This window comes from Delphinapterus leucas, chromosome 17, assembly GCF_059928025.1.
Source record: "Delphinapterus leucas isolate spDelLeu-1000000601 "Yukka" chromosome 17, BTC_Dleu_Yukka2, whole genome shotgun sequence".
Lineage (NCBI taxonomy): Eukaryota > Metazoa > Chordata > Mammalia > Artiodactyla > Monodontidae > Delphinapterus > Delphinapterus leucas.
This window is the reverse complement of record NC_143145.1, coordinates 84083963-84102807: the sequence shown is the minus strand read 5'-3', so window position 1 is coordinate 84102807 and position 18845 is coordinate 84083963. Positions and strand designations below refer to the sequence as shown.

At 40.2% G+C, this 18845-nt stretch overlaps 1 pseudogene; it reads left to right on the top strand.

Annotated features, from left to right (window-relative positions):
* Positions 1-16294: 16294 nt before the first annotated feature.
* On the top strand, positions 16295-18199 carry LOC149747066 (signal recognition particle 9 kDa protein pseudogene; annotated as a pseudogene).
* Positions 18200-18845: the final 646 nt, after the last annotated feature.

The window sequence follows — 18845 nt, the reverse complement described above, 5'->3', positions numbered from 1 at the left end:
AGATGATAATGAGCTTAAAAAAAAAAAACTAAAATAGTGGCAGTAAAAATAATATCTCTTGAGATGTTTTATGGTAAAAGAAAAGAGAAGATGAAGATAGATCAGTACTGGGAGATTCAGAGAACAGCTTTTTCGTGAATAAAGTTTTAAGGAAACACACCACACCCATGTGTTTACACAGTGTGGGGGTCTTCTTGACTGTCTCATGGGGACACAGCTGAGAAGTTGTGACAAAGACCACATGATCTACAAAGCCTGAACTATTAACTACCTGGCTTATTATAGAAACAGTTTACAGACTTTTGCTCCAAATGGTCCTAGAAACACTGACTTTGGAACCCATAGACAGAAACTTGTTCTTCCTTGATCATACATATTTTAAGATACAATATTTGTGCACCTACTGTAGAGCACAGGGAACCCTACTCAATGCTCTCTGGTGACCTAAATGGGAAGGAAATCCATAAAAGAGGGGATATATGTATTGGGTTGGCCAAAAAGTTCGTTCGGGTCTTTCTGTAAGTTGTTATGAAAAACCCGAACGAACTTTTTGGCCAACGCAATGTATGCATAGCTGGTTCACTTTGTTGTAAGTAGAAACTAACACAACACTGTAAAGCAACTATACTCCAAAAAAAGTGTTTTTTAAATATTTGTGCAGATTTATTAACTTATTTATGTAGATACTACCTCTTGCTTCTTGACTAATTAGCTTCTAAATTCCATGAAGGATACACTCTGTACCCTGATAACTTATTATTAGTGTCTCATGAAACAGAAACAAAAAACAATGGTATTCCCTCAACTATATAAAACTAAATGTAATTTAAAAGTAAAAGAATTTTCATCAAAATATACTTTAAAAGAAGAACCTTATGAAAGTAAAGTGGCTTCCCTTACCTCTCACCATTTGAAGTTTCTTTTTACAGTAAATGATTCAATGTAAGTCATGTGTGATCAATCACAGTTAATTAGTAAGTATGTTTAATCATTTCTGTATTAATTTTTTAATATGACGAGTCATTCAATAAATTATCACTCAAACAAGTAAGGCATCATTTTAAAAAGTATTTTTCACACAGACGTGCATAGTGCGGTGAGCACAGACACCAACAATTTTGGTTCCGCAAACACCATCTTGGTGAGTTATGGTTTCTATGCTGCCCAAGAAAAACATATACCAAATTCAATTCCATTTAATTGCAAATTTCTAAGGACGTGCTGGAGTATACTGGATTTCAGAAATGCTAAAAACTACTTATTGGCTCAAGGCACAAACAGTAGGTATTTCTTGTATGTTTTAGGAAATGAAAAATAACATCTGACCTCTCAAATAATATGCATAAGAAGCAAAATTGAAAGTGCTGTTCAAAATCTTAATGGTACATGTGCTGCAGAGGCCAGATACTGAAGTTCCTATTCGATGACAGTGTGCAGTAAAGGTTAAAGCGATGAGCCAAGTGATTAAGGTGAAGCACACAGATGGCTTCTATGCTTTCAGTGAGGTTTATAGAGCTTGCAAAGACTAAAGGCTGCAGCATTACTCTCATTGAGAGATTTTTTTATTACTGTCCTTCAGAGAGTCTGGATATTTTCAATAAAAAAGAGAGTTACGTATTTCCAAAGTGAATTGGGAGCAAGTGATTAACAAGTACAAAATACACACACACACACACACACACACACACACACACATATATAAAATAAGATTAAAAAAAAACAACCAGAGCTTCCCTGGTGATGCAGTGGTTGAGAATCCTCCTGCCAATGCAGGGGACACGGGTTAGAGCCCTGGTCCAGGAAGATCTCACATGCTGCAGAGCAACTAAGCCCGTGAGCCACTACTACTGAAGCCCGCGCGCCTAGAGCCCATGAGCCACAACTACTGAGCCTGCATGCCACAACTACTGAGCCTGTGCACCTAGAGCCCATGAGCCACAACTACTGAGCCTGCACACCACAACTACTGAGCCTGAGCACCTAGAGCCCATGAGCCACAACTACTGAGCCTGCATGCCACAACTACTGAGCCTGAGCACCTAGAGCCCGTGCTCCACAGCAAGATGAAGCCACCGCAATGAGAAGCCTGCACACCGCAATGAAGAGTAGCCTGTGAGTAGAAGGAAGACCCAACGCAGCCCAAAATAAATAAATAAATTTATGGAAAAAAATAAGATTATATTTAGTTTTCTAACTTTTTCTAACTCTCCTTTTGCATTTCCTTTGGCCTGCTCAACCACTAGGTGTTGTGATGTATTATCAGAGCAGATTCAAGCCTACCATACATTATGCGTTTGTACCAAGTAATTATTTTCAGTGGTTTTCCCACTCACTTTTGTAGGATACAGAAGCATAAATAACGTCCAGACATGAATAATGCATCAAACAAAGTTCAGCTCAATGGCACTAATCTACTTTTATATAAAAATCAATTGCTCCTTTTTTGGCATTCAATTCCAGCTTACTGCCTATCAATATCTTCTCATTTGACATTCTTGAGGAAAAAAAAACCAACCAAGGCAGCTGAAATGTACCGTTATGTCTATAATAAAGAGATGAAATACACATAGATCTGTCAGAAAACATCTTCTCAATATAATGGACACTCAAAAGCCAGAATAATTGGTCTAACTTGTACACCTTATTGATTCTTGGCTGGAAATATACAGTAGAACCCAATCTCTTTTTTTTGTTTTAACATCTTTATTGGAGTATAGTTGCTTTACATCGTTGTGTTAGTTTCTGCTGTATAACGAAATGAATCAGCTATACGTATACATATATCCCCATATCTCTTACCTCTTGCATCTCCCTCCCACCCTCACTAACCCACCCCTCTAGGTGGTCACAAAGCACCGAGCTGATCTCCCTGTGCTATGCGGCTGCTTCCCACTAGCTATCTATTTTACATTTGGTGGTGTATATATGTCCATGCCACTCTCTCACTTCATCCCAGCTTACCCTTCCCCCTCCCCATGTCCTCAGGTCCATTCTCTACGTCTGCATCTTTATTCCCGTCTTGCCCCTAGGTTCTTCAGAACCTTTTTTTTTTTTTTTAGGTTCCATATATATGTGTTAGCATACGGTATTTGTTTTTCTCTTTCTGACTTACTTCACTCTGTATGACAGACTCTAGGTCCATCCACCTCACTACAAATAACTCAATTTTGTTTCTTTTCATGGCTAAGTAATTGTATATATGTGCCATATCTTCTTTATCCATTCATCTGTTGATGGACACTTAGGTTGCTTCCATGTCCTGCCTATTGTAAACAGAGCTGCAATGAACATTGTGGTACATGACTCTTTTTGAATTATGGTTTTCTCGGGGTATATGTCCCACAGTGCGATTGTTGGGTCATATGGTAAGAACCCAATCTCTTGAATGACTTCTTCACCGATTTTATAATAATTCTGATCCATGGAAGAAACTGATGTGGCCGTGACAGACATTGAAGGTCCTCTGACCGGCTCTCACCCCCAGCTTCTTTCTCCTGGGCACCCTCCCACCACAGAAACCAAGAAGGCTGACCAGCATGTCCCAAGGCTCCTTTGCAGGTGGGTGGTCAGGTGACACGGTGCCAGCCAAGGTAGTCAGAAATCTTCTGTGAGCAGGGGATTCTGTCCGGGTCCTGATTCTCTATTAAAAGGGGCGAAAGCTTTGAGCATAGATATCTCCTGGTATCAGCACAGTCTTACTAAGACCCAGAGGCAGCAGACGTGAGGGGGCCAGAGAGGGTGGCCCTGTCCTTACACCAGTGCCAGCAGCCACCACATCCACAGTCCTTATTTTTAAGGCTTTATAATCAAGGCTAAATGCTGCTCACAAACCAAGATATTTCTAATTTAAAGAGCAAATAATTCTGCCATCGATCTGGCTAGTTGATTTATAAAGGACTAGTTTCTATTATTTTCTTTTCAAATATCTCTTGCGATTACATATGATTTTTCATTTTTTCTTTACGGCTCTAGTTTAAGTTACCATCTCATGCCAGAAATCCAGTTATCACCATTTGTCATTGGACCACTTGTAAAAGAGTGCATTGGGCTGATTGTGGATCCATGGCCCTCTGTTTTCTGGGTCTCACCCACCCTGTCTTTATGTAATACACCCCAAGTGTAAAACTTGGGTCCACAGGATCAAAGGGCAAGTGTCTTTGTAGTTCTGTTTGATAGAACTCTCTTGTGACAGACTGTCCTTTATCTGGGCTGTATAATGTAGGAGCCACTTGCCACAGTTGGCTGGCAAGCACCGGAAATGTGACTAATGCAACTGAGGAAGGGAAACTTTAGCATCATTTAACTAATTTAAATGTATATATCCATATGTGGCTAGGGGCTACCATATTGGACAGCAGAGCCTAGAACAACTAAATTCACTGGTACTATGGCTTTCAAACTAAACTTTATACTTAATTGCCTCCAATCCTTCATTCTCTAATCCAACATGCATGTGTTCTCCAGACTTACATTCCTTAAGCACTGGATAATTTCACCTACTTTCTCAAAAGTCTATGTAGGACTCTCATGTCCTACAGAACTGAAGTCCAGCTTCTAAGACTGGCATTCAAGGTCCCTCAAAACTTAGACCTTCTTGGTCTCCCGAGGTTCCTCTAGCCATGTGATTATTCTTGCCAAAGTGGTCTGTTCACTGTGCTTGGAACACATTCATGATGCTCTTCTCTGCTCATTGTGGTTTTCTCACCTGAGGTGGCCTCCATACATCTGGAAATCAAATTGGCAAGTATGGCCATCTTAATATTAATTCTTCACCTCATAAATATGGCATGTCTTTCCATTTATTTTGGTCTTCTTTAATTTTTTTAAACAACATACCATTGTTTCCAGAACTTAAAAAAAAAACAAAACTTAAGTTCCTTTGTTTAAATGTATTCCTCACTATTTTATCCTTTTTTTTAAACATCTTTATTGGGGTATAATTGCTTTACAATGGTGTGTTAGTTTCTGCTTTATTTTATTCTTTTTTGACGCTAAAAAATAGAATCATTTCCTTCGTTCGTTTTCACTGTGCTTCTTGCTAGACTATAGAAATACTACTGATTTTTATATAGTGATCTAGTATTCCTGCAACCTTGATGAATTTCTTTATTATTTCTAGTTGTTGTTAGTGGGTTCCTTAAGATTTTCTACATACAAGACCACATCTTCTTCAAATAGCGACAGTTTGACTTCCTTTCCAAGCTAATGCCTTTTATGTATTTATTTTCTTGCCTTACTGCTCTGGCTAGAAATCCCAGAACATAAATGAATAGAAATGATGAGTAGACAGCCTTTCCCAATCTTCAGGGGAAAGCATTCAGTCTTTCCCCGTTACGTATGATGTTAGTTCTGGGCTTTTCACAGATGCCCTTTATCAGCTGAGAAAGTTTTCTTCTAGCCCTCATCTGTTGAGGGTTTTTTATCCTGAAATGGTGTTGGATTTTGCCAAATGCTATTTCTGCATATGTTGAGGTAATTGTATTTTTTGGTCTTTTATCCTATTTATATAGTGTATTACATTAAGTGATTTTCAGATGTTAGACCAAACGTGCATTCTTGGGATAAATCCCACTTGGCTGTGATATATGATATTTTATATATATTACTGGATTCTATTTGCTAGAATCTGCTTGAGGATTTTTGCATCTATACCCGTAAGACCAGTATAGACTCCTGAAAGTGCTACTTTCAGTGTTGTCTAACATTTGAGACAACTTGAGGCTGGGAGACTCTAAGAAGCAGCATTGGCTATTTTTCTAAGACTTTTAAGCTACTGGTTCCACGACATTAGGCCATGACTATATACACAAGGTATGAAACAGGCACTCACAGCTTGGCCATCATTCTCTCCTCTGATTTTTAAAGATACCATTTCAAGTTCCTTGTTCATTCACAATAGCAGTAATACCTCCACAAACAGGTGATTCCGAGACAGTTAGCAACTAGAAAACTGTACTTAAGCGTAGCCCTCTCCCCACCAGGATTGCTCAAGTCTTGACTAACTTCTGTCTGCTTGATATATGCCAGTTTCTGAGAGAAGTGAATGCAAATCTGAAGAAGGAAGAATTATAGATTTGTAAACTTCACCCTGTGAAGCTCGCAGTTTTTAATGTGAACATTATGATGTTTTACGTGTATACAGGTGCAGGATTGCTGTATATTCCTGATGAATTGTTTTTTCTTCACTACTTAATGACCATATTTGCCTTGTATTATTTTTCAAGGGCAGTTGTCATAGAGTTCTTTATTTCTCCTTTCCTGCCTTCTTTGGAATTGATCATGGTTTTCTGAATGAAAATCATACATTTCTATTATTCCAGTCATTACACTTAAATGTCTGAATGCGTGCTCAATTTAGAATATATTGTTAATCAATACCACTATACACTTTACAGAAAATATAAGGGCTTTAGAATTCTTCAGCTCTCAATGCCTCTCACATTGTTATGTCATATTCTTTAATTCTTTAGTTTTATCCCATTTAAGAGTAGTCCAAAATTAGCTGTTATTATTGTTATCTTGTAAAACCTGTTTAACATTTTCTAACTCTGTCATACCACGCCGCATTCTGCACAATTCCCTCACATCCATATTACAGTTAAAAATTCTCTTAAACATTGTCTAAATCTTCTGGTTAAGCTAACTGGTATTTAATTTGATTGTTGTATTTTCATTTTTAGACATATTTGTTTCTTTCCAAACCTGACTCTTAAATTTGCTGGATCCTACTTTACTACAGCTCTATTTCTTCTCTTATTTCTTTAAACCTCTAAAGTTGGAGTCGTTCATTCTCTTTCAGAAGTTTTATCAGCTCACATCCTAGAGTTTGCGGTGACCCTGTTCTGTGATGAGCTGTTTCGTCGCATGGTTTGTGATATCTTTGTTGGCAAGGCCAAAGGTTTTCATTGACGTCTTGGCCTGCGGTGTCTACGGCCCAACGGCCGTGGGAACTGGATTCCACTTCTTCATAGGGTCTTCAACCCAACTGGAACGTTCTCCAGACCCAATATTCTGTGTGGGTCCCGCCTGTTTCCGAACTGTTGTTGTCATGGTTACTCATACACCTAGTTTAGGTGCTTTACCCTTATCAGTTGTTTTCCTTTCTTCCTTCCTTTTTTTTTGGTGGCAGGGCGGGGAGCAAACAGCATCTATGCATTTGCTTCCCATCTCAAGCACGTCCTGCCTCGTCCTGCCATTAAATTATCTTGCGTGCTTTGCATGCTTCTCCCTAAACAGATTGCTTGATTCTTTCTACTTTTTAGAGGCTTCTAAGTCTCCAAAAATCCAAGTTTTCTTCTAACTAAACTTAGTTCCTGTGCTCCCCAAGTACTGTAACTACTTCATGTGGGAAACGTAGATCTTATGGAGCCTTTACTCAGTGTGTGTCTGACACGGTGTATTTTCCTTTAAAATCTGAACACTTGGAATCTCCACCCATTCAAAATTCACTAGTAATTCTCAGTAAGTCGAGGAGCAAACATTCTCATTCTAGGCCCTCTCAGCCCGCGCATGCCGTGTATGTATTTTTATTCAGCAATTGCTTTGCATTAAATAATGTGATATATAGAGATGGAAATACACAAGGCAATTTATTTTAAGTGTTGAATCAGAGCTCCTTCCTTAAATCACCTGCATTTATTCCTCATATTTTAGGATATGTTCATGTACATGGAATTAAGAGTAGTCTCAAGACTTCGTTGACAAAAATATGAATGGTGGATGGCTAGATAAATGAAGACTAAATAATTAGATAGTATATTTCCCTTCCAAAGATAAAAATACAATTTAAAAGTGTTTTCATTGGATCTTTCTCACATGTACAAATTCTAAATGTACAACAATATTTAGGTACAAGGTATAAGGGAAGACATTTTAACTTTTGTTTACATATATTACACGTATTATATATAAATGTACACGGTATTTGTTATTTAGATAATGTGTATGTATTTATATATGCCTTGCTTTATACACGTATTATATATAAATGTACACGGTATTTGTTATTTAGATAATGTGTATGTATTTATATATGCATTGCTTTATACACGTATTATATATAAATGTACACGGTATTTGTTATTTAGATAATGTATATGTATTTATATATGCATTTGCTTTATATACACGTGCTGAGCCTTAGAGTTGAACCATTTTCACTAATAATTAGTTTAAAGAAATTCTCTTCATTTGTTTTACACAGTATATTAATAGAACAGAAAACGAGCTTCATAAATTTGGGAGAAATTATATATTTTCTCTCTCTTAGTTTATGTTTGAAATGCAGATTCAAGCGTCAGTTCATTTCTGATGCTTCAAACAAAAGTCAGCAAATTATCTGACACAAGAGATAAAAATACAGCCTATGGAGTTATATTTAAACTACAGATTTTAGCACTATGTATACATAGTACATCATCACTCATTTTGTATATTCATGAGGAACAAGTAGGTTTTATATTGTTTTTCACAAACGCCATCAAGCCAGTCCGTGTTGAGGACAGTCAGCGAGACATGGCTGCTCTGGTGCGCGTCCCTCCCGAAGTGGAAGGCGGGATTTCTGGGTGAGCTATTCACAAACGTAACTTACTGATGGATTATATTTCATTTGAAAATAAAAATGGATTACACCTGACGTTGGTCAAGGGGCATTTGCAGAAATGACCGTCCAGTAAGTCTGTGTTAACATGGTCTCACAAACTAAAAACAAAAGATCCTCACCACAGCACCAAACAGTTGGCCCTCCCTCTGCCCTGTAACATTCAATCTAGGAGATAAACAAGTCGCATTGAGACACATCTTCTCAGACACTGTTCCTTGCCTGACATGCGTGTTAGACTGACTGTTGGATACATGCTGTTTTCAGTCCCAAACCACAGTGTCTACACCCTCCAGCTGCAGGAGTGTGGTTCCTCGTGCCCGAGCCCACCCATTTGTGCACAGGGGACCAGGACAGAGATGACAGCACCCCTGCAGGAAAGGAGAGGAGCTCTTCTCTCCCTCTTCCCACCATCATACCGCCCAGTTAAAAATTGGCTTTTCTTCTTGGTGTGCACCGCCCCGTCAGAGAGGGGGCCCCAGGTTTATTGTGATCAGAACCGTGTCACTTACTGGAAATGATAAAATCTCTCTGGATTTTGCAATGAGAGGTTTTCTGCAACACTCAGAGTTCTAAAAAATATGACATGGTGTTCTTTTTATTTGCACATATGGTATAGGAAGCTGGTAGGTTACAACAAGAAATATTTCTTAAGCTAGAGGAGTCCCTATGCACGTTAGAGCCTTTAATTGTGCATTATTTCCAGGAGTGTTAGAAAATGAAAAGAGAAAAGATCTTCAGTGTGTTGAAGGCTGAAATGAACTACTTGCTCTTAAATCAGCGGTTTCCATGCCAAATGTGTGACCACAGGTTAAAGTGAGAAGCAATGAGTGTCTGGCTACGTTTTCCTGAGAAATCCCCGTCCAGGGTTCCCGGGCGGGTGACACTGTCAGCGTTCCTCTGGGAAATCAGCAGCCATCCCAGGGTCTCTGCAAACCAGACAGCGGGTTCCCTTCACCAATTCAGGGCTGAGACATGGAGCCGGGGGACAAATCCGCCCCCACGGGTGACCTGGCCACTCTGAAAGGCAACATCCAAAAATTACCCCCATGGGGTAAATTCCAGTGAAATTACTTTTAAAAAGTTGTTTATAATACGTAATCTGATAGGCTGACTGTCTCAATCCAATGAAAGTTACCCACGGGATGAGTTCATTCTTACATCAGTTCCTATGAATTCTTCATCTCTACACATTTGCAGCATGAAGACCGTGGCTAGAAGCGCTGGCCTATAACCCGTCACCTCCCAAACCGCATAGCGTGGGGTGTGGGATGCATGGGCAGGGGTAGGTGTAAAAAGCCACCAAATGAACACAGAGCTTTTGTCTTTACACAAAAGGCACCATCAGGCGGATGATACCCTGACAACACCTGCTATATTCACATAGGATTGGGTCGTTTACCCAGGGCTTTCAGGCTGCGTTTGCAGTGAGCCTGCCCAGAGAACCAGGAGATGAGTTCCAGCCCCAGCCCTGCCTCAGTTTACGTGTGTGACCTTGGACTACGTTCCGTAAGCTTCCAGAACAGAGACCTCTCATTTGTTGGTGAGAATGTGAAAAGCATGTAGCATCGGTCAAGTACGCATAGAGAGTAGCCATATTTATATGGAAAATCACAAACCTCAAAGTCTCACACCACTATCCTGACCTTACGAATATGCCTAGAATCTGTTCACCAAAACAACTGTTTTCTCTTCTCTTTTTGAGTTTTTCGGGTATTTCTCCACTGGTGCTGGCACACCCCTCGCAGACCCAGGAAGCGCGGTCTCCTTCCTCCCTCTGAATCCCCCATCACCTGCACATCCTGCCACCCAAGTCGTGCCTGCAGCTTGTTTATCCAAAGAGGAGAAGGAAAGGAAAACGGAAATTGAAATAGCGGCAACAGAGCCGATAAACAACACGGTCTGATGAAATGCTGTTTTGTAGGCACACACCCAGAAGGCAAGAGACACTTCAAAGCCAACACAATGTCTCTGCGTTTTTACCCCAGACGTAACGAATCTGACTCGTCCAGTGTCTAAGCTAAGAAACAGCTGCCCGTGTGTGGCAAAATATTGAATGTGGATCTAAGATCTGAAACAGTGAATTTATAAAGTAAATTAAAAATCAAATGAGTAAAATGACATCTTTGGAAAAATCTTCTCAGTGAGCACAAATACGAATTCGTTTATTTTTTTGTACCCAGGTTATCACAAACAGCATTCTTTTAACCAGCATTGACTAAGTTTCATAGATAAAGCAAACACTGCAGGGTCTCAAGGAGCTGAAATCTGGTAGGAGACAGACCAGTAAAGCACAGCTGTAAGCCGGCTGGATAATGAGGGTCTATGGATGCCTGGGAGGGACAGAAGGCTGGCCACTCCGAGTGCTGCCTCGGGGCACGGGGGGCTCACAGGGGACAAAGCATTTGAGCCGAAAGTGGAACTAAGACTAAGCCTTTCAGGAGAACAAGCAGGGAAAAGGCACTTCAGACAAATGCAAACGAGTTTGGGCCAAACCACAGGACGGAGAGCAGGTGAGCATTTCCGTGACGCAAGCTGCGGTGGAGGGTAAGGCACAGTGGGGTGCTGGTAGCAGCTAAGTCTGCGAGCGGGCAGCAGAGAAAATCAGGACCTTACCAGTCGTATAAATTAATTTAGATATTTAAGTTAGTCTCCAGACCATGGGGGAAATTCCAGTGATCACTACATGGAAATATGAGGGACAGCCTTGTGAGAGCTGGGACAGAAAGCAGAGAAACTGGCAGGGCAATGCCCCTGGGCTCAGGTGAGGGAGGAAGAAGGTCGTCAGCAGAGCCATTAGTGACAGAAGCGCTTGGCTGGCTCTGGGGGAGATGATGCCAACGCTCCACTGCTCATAAGGTGCATAAATGATGGCTACTCTTACGTAATAATCCATGGAGAAATTAAAAATGTTTAGTTGAGACAGATTTTAGAAATGATGAAAAGAACAGTTTTACAAAAGAAGAGGCCAAGTCCAAGCGTCCTGCGATGGGTGACGGTGGCAGCTGCATTGTTACAGGCTGACGCGTGGCCTCCAAAGGCCCATGTGTTGAAGCCTCAACCCCCAGCACCTCGGAATGAGACTGTGTTTGGAGATAAGGGCCTTAAAGAAGTAATTAAGTTAAAATGTGGTCACAGAGATGGTGCCTAATCCAACAGGACTGGTGTCCTTACAAGAAGCGGAGATTAGGACACAGACACCCACAGCGGAAAGACCGTGTGAAGATACAGAGAGAAGACAGTCGTCTGCAAGGCAAGGACACACCTCGGAAAAACTCAACCCGATCAACACCTTGACCCTGGGCTTCCAGCCTCCAGAGCTACGAGAAAGCACATTTCTGTTGTTTAAGCAACCCAGTCTGTGGTGCGTGGCGGCAGCCCCAGCTTACTTGTACGTGAGTCACTAAGGCTAGAGCCCACGCTCTCCAACGACCTTTCCAGTGCCTCACACTCTACCCACGCACCATTATGTTCTCATCCTCCAGTGAGCATTCCTTTCAGATTCTTCCAAACTCTGTTTTTTGGTTGGAAATTATAAAATAATTTCTAATACTTGACCAAGGTTGTTTATATGTAACAGAAATCACTGTGCCCAAGAAAACATCTGAGACAAACCATTGAGCAGACTGGATGTCTTGAGGCTCATCAAAGTGATGATTTATTTTTAAATGGTTGTTGAGCACCTACTGTTTGTCAGCTCTGTCTAGAGGACATGGTAATGATAAACAATCCTGGGTTTCTATTATTAAGGTATCTGCAATCTGGTAGGGAGAGAGAATTTGTACAAAAATAAATGTGATAGAAGCCCAGATGTTGCATGCTATAGGAGGACACACACAATGGGAGTTCGAAAGGGAGTAACCAGGGGAGAATTTATGATTTAATTGGTACTTGGCCAGGCCTTGAATAAAGGTGGCATTTGGCTACGGGAGGATTTATGCATGCAGGCCTGCGGGTGGAGGGTCTAGAGCATTTCAGCTACAGGGAAAATGTGTGAATAAACTTAAAAAGAAAGGAGGGGAAACAATGAGTATTTCAGTGTGAATAGAACATAAAATATGTGAAACGCTTATAAAAGATGGGTTAGGTCTACCTTTTAAAGAGCCATGAACATCCATGAAATTGGACTTCATTGAGGAAGGAAAAAGTCTTGATGTAAAAAAAAAAAAACACAAACCAATTTGATTCTGTCAAGTATTTTACCACATGTGGTTGAAGCAGAACAGCATCACAAAGTTACCTTTGAGGTCAGTGAATATTACAGCGCCCACGCTTGGGAAGTGGCTTTCATCTTTCCTTAATTTATTCCTCACCCAGTAGGAATGTTAAGTAGCCAGTATGTGCCAGCTAAACGCCAGTGAGCTGGAGACCACTCCCTGGCCTGTGTGAGCAGGGAGCATGGAGGGGATGATGGGGTAAATTACAAATTATGACGGAGGCGGGAAGGGTAGGATTTTACCATGAGTAGGTGTAGACTGAATTATCCATTGCCTAAGTGGATCCAGGGTGTGAAGAATGAAAATCTCAGAAGTCTCTAGAAATATCTGTGATTATAGCCTAGAGGACTAAGACAAAAAGAAAATAAATAAAACACACAACTTTTATTTCTAAAAATACCGGGGAAATGAAAAAACATTAGTCAAGTTGAGTAAATTCCAAAAAATTTAAAAGAATAGAACTAGTTCTAAAACATGGTAAAGGGATTCAGGTGGTAACTTCTGTCCTCAAGAGGAAAAGTAGAGAAAATGAAAATAAACAAACGACAGCAACATACCCACTGTAAACTTCAGGCACTGTGAGGAACAAAATATTTTCAAACTTTAAAGAACTGGCAAAGAAACTTTTTAAAGAAGGGAGACAGTCTGAGAATCTTCCGTGAGCCATAAACATGAGACATAGTACATGATGAAGTTTTGTTTTGGGCTAAGTTAACCACATCTTGAGAGTAAAAAGATGTCTGGGGGGAGTCAGAACATGCTGGACCACACTTTCCTTTCCCCATCCTCCATGCGTCCACTGCCAGTATACAGAAATACAATTCATTTTTGTATACTTATCTTGTGTATCTTGTATCCTGTGACTTTGGTGAACTTGCTTACTATGTCTAGAAGTTGTTTGGTAGGTTCCTTGTGATTCTCTACAGAAGTAAGTGTGTCATCTGAAAATAGCTTTGTTTTCCTTTTCAGTCTATAGACCTTTTCCTCTCCTTGTCTTATTGCACTGGCAAGAACTTCCAGCACCGCGTTTAATAAGACTGGTGAAAATGGACATACTTACTTTGTTTGCAATATTTGGGTGAAAGCATTTTACCGTTCACCATTTAACCTGTTATTACAGTGGATTACATTGACGATTTCTGAATATTAAACCTTGAATTCCTGGGCTAAACCCTCTTGATTATGCTATATTATTCTTTTGATATATTGCTATATGCTATTTGCTAATATTATGTTAAGGGTTTTTGCATCCATTTTCATGAGGAATATTGGTTAGTGGTTTTCTTTCTTTGTGCTGTCTTTGTCTGGTTTTGGTAACAGAGTAAATACTATCTTCAAAAATGAATTGAGAAGCATTCTTTCCTCTGCTATTTCTGGAAAATTAGTGTTAATTTTTCCTTAAACATTTAGTACAATTCTTTAGTGAAGCCATCTGCACGTGGGGATTTTTGAACTAATTCAACTCCTTATTACAAGGAAATATCCCCTATATGTGATTATTATTCTGGTGTTGTGCTGTATCTCCACAGAGTTATTGGACAGGTTTCTTTAAAGTTGAATTATCCCAATCTATGCGACAAGGCTTGGTACTTAGGGAAAAAGCAAACCTGCTCTTTGAGAGCTCTAACAGTTTTTGAATTTCTGCTGCAAAACTGCTGAAATCCTGAGCAAATTCCGCTTTTGCCAGAAGCCTTGCATTCCCACCACCTTCATCCACATTCAAGTTATCTTGTTGCCTGTTTCTACAAGAAGTGAATGAAATGCTGAAAATGGAAGTTGCATGAGGATAAAAAGAAAATCAACAAATATTCCCTGGGCATTTGGAACACACAAGGCATTGTGATTGCTGCTTTGTGTGATCCCAGAAAGAAAAATATGTGACTGGAATTAGAAATTAAAATTAAGTGCCATGTGAGAAGATGATCCAGAGTCACACCTGCTTCACATAGTTTACTTAAAATGATAACGAAGTATCTATTGTGGAATAAAGGGAATGTCATGTAGTATTACATACATATTCGACATATCATTCAGATCTTAATGAATTGTTCATTTCACTTCACACAGTGAAAGAGCGATGACAAATTAAATATTACATATTATGTAGCACCCAGGTGGGAAAGACACTTGCTCTACTATAAATTCGTGGCAAGAACTAAATTAAGGACACTACGACTAACAAAAATCTAATCTTGTACCACATTCAAAATAGCTCAGTATTGTTGATAATAAAAGGAAATAAAAGTCTTGGATTGAGTTTAAGATATGTTTCTTAGAGCTTAACTGACTTCTCAAGAGACAGAGGGAAACAATGAGTTTGGGAAATTGAAAGTTCCATCCATCTACGATTATGATGTATTGTTTAAAAATATTTTATATAGATTTGATTTAGTTGACATGTTACTTGTGCCTCAAGTTTTCAGTTTTTGTCCAAATTTTGTTAAAAGGTGTTCCTTGTGAAGAAGCCATTGTAACTTTCAAAATGGCTCTGCTTTGCTCTGCCTGCTACGTGTCATCTATTGCTTAGTAAAGAATGGCTTACCAGAAACACCACGCCCTACGAGCTTGTAAAACAATTTGTGAATCAGGGACATGTTATAGAGCTGACATCAGAGAGGGAATTTAGAAAAGGGAAGCACTGAAAAAGAGCCCAGGTTACCAAGGCCAGCTTCTTAGCCACTAGATAAACTCAGTGCCTTAAGACACTGTGAATTAGAGGCGCCACGAAGCACAGCTTTTCCAATGGCACTGGGTGAAAATCGATTCCAGTTTACAATTATTGATATGTATAATATAAATAAAAACAGGTAATTTTAAGTAAAATAATGTGACACTTTTGTTTTCTTAGTGCTCTCTCCTGTAAATCTGCGGTGTCTCATCAAAGAGGATTTAAGCACAAAGAAGTCTGGATAATCGTATAAAGATATAACCAAGACTAAAAGCACTGAGTGTAGGAACATGGGGAGTGGCTGATGCAGGCACGACCGAATGTGCAAGAGGGGCTCCCACCCAACAAGGATGTGCTGGGCGCTGCCACATGCCAGGAGTTCTGCTGAGACAGATATGGGGGCGCTTCCAGCAGGCGGCTCACATTCTCCCAGAAAAGACGGATTGGCAAGCAAGCAGGGGCTGAAGCATTTGTTCCAGGAGGACAAAGAAGGAGGCAATGACCTCTGCCTGGGGGCGGAAGTGGGGGTCAGGGGAGCTACATGAAGGGGACTAAAGCTCTCCATCCACCTTGGGGACCATGTCATGGTGTCTGCTCTACCCCAGGCTGTAGTCTAAGTGCTGGGGACCCCGCTGTGTCCCTAGATCCACCTTCCAGCGCTGAGACACTTCACATAGCCCTGTTTTCAGATGAGATACTGCAGCTTAGAAAGTTGTCAGCATGTCCATATTATATTGCTATTAACTGACACAGCTGGGATGCAAACCAGGATTTTAAAAATTTCTGAAGCCCCTCGCCACTACACAGACTGCTCTCCACCCATGGAGAGCCGAGGGTCATGTGAAGCCTGATCAGATGTGTGTTTTAGACAAGGTGGAAGGAGAGAAGACAGACATGGATACTAGTTAGGGAGATCATTGGGGGAAAGGGATGGACATTATGGATGCCGCTATATTTCAAGTTCTTATTGAAAACATGAAACTTAGCATAGAGTTTGTAAGAAAAAGTAATGATATTGATTAAATCAAATGGATTTTAACTCATGAATAGTGTATGGAAAGGAAGGCTCCAGGATGCGAAGGACAAAGTTACTCCAGAGTATGCCTTCTGTCTGTCTCACCTGGGGGGCTGGGACTGCAACGTCATTTGGGGAATTTAATTACTCAGGGATCTGTTGAGTGTTTACTCAGTGAAACGGATACATCCAGGCACAAGCCACTGCTCCTGTTTTCAGAAGCTTCCAAGTAGATGGAGAGGAGACACTGTAGGGAAGTAACTATTGGCGAGCATCTAGGTGTCACAAGAGAGGTCCTGAGAGATTTCAAAGGAGTAAGATGGACGTTTCTCAATTTTCTAACATCAAAAATATTCCATGTTGGTCGCAAATTAAACCTTTCTTGCAATAACTTATACATGAATTAAAATCAACTTAACTTGGGAATTCCCTGGCAGTCCAGTGGTTAGGACTGGGTACTTTCACTGCCGTGGGCCCGGGTTCAATACCCGGTCAGGGAACTAAGATCCCTCATGCTGCGCAGCACGGCCAAAAAAAATCAACTTCACTTGATAAACATGATTACCTTTCTTACAAACAATAAGCTGAGTTTCATGTTTTCCAAAAGAATTTGACTCTGCTGTTCTGCCACGGGCCCACGATGCCGCAGTACCAGACCCGGGAGAGTTCAGTCGCGCAGCAGAGAAAGTCCGCCTCGCAGACGCTGTGAAGGCATGTGTGGTTCTCAAATATAGGAATTCTGATGGGAGTCTGTGTATTAAAGTAACAGAGGATTTAGTTTGTTTGGTGTATAGAACTGACCAAGCTCAAGATGTAAAGAAGGTTGAGAAATTCCACAGTCAACTAATGAGACTTATGGCGGCCAAGGAATCCCGCAGCGTTGCCATGGAAACGGACTGAATGGTTTGAAAGAAGACTGTCTTGTTCTTAGGAAGTAAATATCTTTTGAATTTGAGAAAAGTGTTGGGACAGGAAATACTTTATGTAACTAAGTGAGCTATTCAGGAGCCGACAGGTCATTTTTTGTACTTTGTTTTTTAGTGTTTATTTAGAGAGCTAGGAATGTAAATGCTGTCAGTTAGAAAGTCTTTATTTATTTTTGGAAATGCAACAAGGAATGCCTCTATCTCGGAAACTTTTTGCAGATTGTTTGATGTTAGTTACTCTCTGGTAAGTGTGCGTCAGTAATTTGAAAATGAGATATCAAGAAAAGCCAATTCTTCCTTAAATTTAGTTAATCTGTCTTTAAAAGAAAATTAAATGTAACCATTTTGCTGGATTGATCTCCTTCTTCTGGAGCATAAGTTCTGTGCTGTTGATGATCAGCACATATAAAACACGGTAACTGGAGTTACCTGCGCACAGCGGCACAGCTGATCACATACAGTAGTGTAGTCTCAGTTATATCTAAAAGTAACTCAACCAAGTATGCCTTACCTTAAACCTTACAAATTTAAACTATATATTTTTGGTTTGTTTTGTTGCTTTTTTTAACATCTTTATTGGAGTGTAATTGCTTTACGGTGGTGCGTTAGTTTCTGCTTTATAACAAAGTGAATCAGCTATACGTATACATATATCCCCATATCCCCTCCCTCTTGCGTCTCCCTCCCGCCCCTCTAGGCGGTCACAAAGCACCGAGCTGATCTCCCTATGCCATGCGGCTGCTTCCCACTAGCCATCTATTTTACGTTTGGTAGTGTATATATGTCCACGCCACTCTCTCACTTCGTCCCAGCTTCCCCTTCCCCCTCCCCGTGTCCTCAAGCCCATTCTCTACGTCTGCGTCTTTGTTCCTGTCTTGCCCCTAGGTTCTTCAGAACCAATTTTTTGGGGGGGGGATTCCATAAACTATATCTTTAAATATAAGGGATTCATAGTATCATTAACCCGTTGAGCAAAGACTTACTTTGAATCTCATTCTCAGCGCTCAGAAACACCTGCCGATACTTTAAATGCCTGAACAGAACGCTCACCAATGGACTAAAACCACCATATTACAGAAATATTTGCCACGTATTTGCCATCTACATCTTCTCAGAAGGGCTCAGGATTCTTTGAACTGTTAAATTTTTGCATACCTCTGTGACACCTCAACCCATTTCTCTCATTACTTAACCAACGTGTTAAGCATGACTGTCACAGCCGTTCTCCATTAAACCAAAAGTATGATGTTATTCGATATTTATATTATATTTGTAACCTGAATTTTACCACCTAAATACAAAGTTCACATGTTGATTCCTACATTAAAATATTTTTTGTTAGGAAAAAAAAAAGGAATTTGAAAAATAGCGACATACATATATATGTATATATACTAAGGGATCTACAGGTACCTACTTT